This window comes from Pan troglodytes, chromosome 11 (genome assembly GCF_028858775.2).
Source record: "Pan troglodytes isolate AG18354 chromosome 11, NHGRI_mPanTro3-v2.0_pri, whole genome shotgun sequence".
Taxonomy (NCBI): Eukaryota; Metazoa; Chordata; class Mammalia; order Primates; family Hominidae; genus Pan; species Pan troglodytes.
Window position 1 is genome coordinate 50199035 of NC_072409.2, and position 2836 is coordinate 50201870.

General features: G+C 48.2%; 1 pseudogene; it reads right to left on the minus strand.

The window, feature by feature from the left end:
- Positions 1-413: 413 nt before the first annotated feature.
- Positions 414-1662, minus strand: LOC737431 (uncharacterized protein C7orf50 pseudogene; annotated as a pseudogene).
- Between the last annotated feature and the right edge of the window lie 1174 nt (positions 1663-2836).

The window sequence follows — 2836 nt, forward strand, 5'->3', positions numbered from 1 at the left end:
CCTTGCAACTTCCACCTCCTGGGTTCAAGCGATTCTCCTGCCTCAGCCTCCTGAGTAGCTGGGATTACAGGTGCCAGCCACCATACTTAGCTAATTTTTGCATTATTATTATTATTTTTTTTTAGTAGAGATGGGGTTTCACCACATTGGCCAGGCTGGTCCCAAACTACTGACCTCAGGCGATCTGCCCGCCTCGGCCTCCCAAAGTGCTGGGATTACAGGCATGAGCCACCGCTCACGGCCATGAATGGATTGCTTTTGAATGTGGCCAATGCACAGGTGTTTATGACATTATAATTTACTTTATTTGTAACCTGCAAGGTTACCAGGAATTATAAATACTTAGATAAGGCACTCAGCGTTCCTTTCTCATTGTTTACACATTTAAAATTTTTTTTTTTTTTTTTTTTTTTTGCTGGGTCGGGTTTTATTTCAAATGCAGCCACAGAGACGGTTTCTGCACAGGTACGTGATCCGACTCCACAAGCTCCCACCAGGGGCTCCCCATGACCCGCAATGACGCTGTGTGGGGTCAAAGGAAAACAGGCCACAGCCAGGCCCCTCGATGGACGCAGGCAGGGGACCAGGAATGCGGCCCACACAGGGGGATGGGGAATCAGGCGGAAGGTGCAGGTTTGCAGCTGGCGGGAGGAGCCAGCGTGCCCCAATCTCTAAAATATTCCCGGTAGAAAAATAGACATTTCCCTCCAAAGCAGATTCCTGGGGCTGGAGGGTCCCTCCAAGGCCAGGGGTCCGGGTGATTCCAGAGCATCCACGCTCTGCGCTGAAGGCACTGAACCTGCCATCACTGTCAGAGCCGTCACCGGCCAAGGAGGGTCTGGAGGAGGGAAGGGGCCCTTGCGAGGCTCTGGTGCTGGTGATCCCGGCCCCCACCACCGGAGGAGCTGAAAGCCCTTGCTCAGCCGCTGCCCTGCTGGTGATCCCGGCCCCCACCGCCGGAGGAGCTGCACCCTGTGTGGTCTGAGGCAGCCCTGCACTGGGCAGCGGCCCCGCCCCGCGCTGAACCCACTAGGAGAGCAGCTGCAGCACCTGTCGGATGCGCTGGGCCCTCCCCGGCAGGGGCGGATCAGAGCCCTCCTCATCCAGCTCCCGCATCAGGGCTTCCGCCTTCTTCACCGTCAGCTCTCGGGCCCGGCCCTGCAGCCCCTCCAGGTAGGCCAGCAGGGTGGAGAAGTGCTCATCGGGAACCTTGTCACTGTCATACATGTGGAGCAGGAGCCAGGTCTGCCTCGTCTTCTGAAACCTCCAGTTCTTGTGCTTTTGGGCCCATCCGCAGAGGTAGTCCAGGGCCATTTCGGCCCCCGAGCGCCTGGCAGGCGGGTGCTGGGCCACAAGGCCTGCCTCCCGCAGACGCTGCCTCTCCTCTTTCTTCCGTTCCTTTTTCAGCTTCCTTTCCAGGACCCTCTGCTCCTCTGGGGACCGCTCTGGCTCTGCGTCCAGCCCGGGCCTGAGCACAGCTTCTCCCTTGGAGCCGGCTCCTTCGCCACTTGGTGCAGCCTCAGGGCCCAGCAGTGGCCCCTCTGCTGACGCCTTCTTCAGCTTTTTGTTCTTTTTCTCTGTCACTTCAGGAACTTTTCTCTTCTGTTTTGCCATCCTGCGCCCACCTGCGCCCACGTCGCCCACCTAAGCGTGAACAGCTGCCTTTAAAAAATTTTAATGTGCAACTGTGCGTGTGCGTATATGTGTGTGTGTATGTGTGTATATAAGCTCATATTTTTTCTTTTTTCCTTTACATCATAGGATTTTTCTCATGCTATTTTACAGGTTTTATAAATGTTTTAATGGTTATATTACAGTCTATCGTATAAATGAGCTAATTTGACTCAACTATTACTCTAATAATATCTTAAATTGTTTCTAAGGAAAATTCTTAAATTGTTTTAGTAATAAAGATAAAATTTTGTGCATTAATGTCTTCTGTCTTTTCAGATTATTTAAAGATCAATTCAGAGAAGTAGGATTAGTGGGTTAATGATCATGACATCATTTTAAGGCATTTTCTTTTAATCACAAAATTATACCAAATTATCTTCCCTTTAGCAGTTACATCGCAGTCTAGCCATTGAATATGGATATTCACATATGTAACCTTTTTCAAATTCCACATGCAAAATGCAGATTATTATTGTTTTAATTTGCATTTTCACTTATAGTATGGTCGAATATAGTTTCCCTTTAATTAATTTTATTTTTAAATAGTTTGCTTATGTTTACTGCCTTCACTGAACTTCAGGGTCATGCTTGCCCTAACCAACGTGCACAAATCATTAATATTAAGGTTATAACCTCTTACATTTGCTACACACTCCCTCTCTGTCATATTTAATTTTAAACATAAAAATTGTTTTTAATTTTACATTTTAAAAATTTTCAGTGCAGCCTACAATATCAACTTTCTACTGTGTAATTTTTTCGATTTGTATTAAGCTTAAACATTTTTCCCACCCGGAAAATGAATATCTTTATTTTCTTCTGCTCTTTGTAAATTTGTATTTAAATATTTTCTTTTTTATTATATTATTTATTTATTTGAGACGGAGTCTTGCCCTGTCCCCCAGGCTGGAGTGCAGTGGCATGATCTCTGCTCACTGCAACCTTCACCTCCCGGGTTCAAGGGATTCTCCTGCCTCAGCCTCCTGAGTAGCTGGGACTACGCGTGCCCGCCACCACGCCCGGCTAATTTTTGTATTTTTAGTAGAGACGGGGTTTCACCACGTTGGCCAGGCTGATCTTGGACTCATGACCTCCGGTGATCTGCCTGCCTTGGCCTTCCAAAGTGCTGGGATTACAGGCATGAGTCACCACCGTGCCTGGC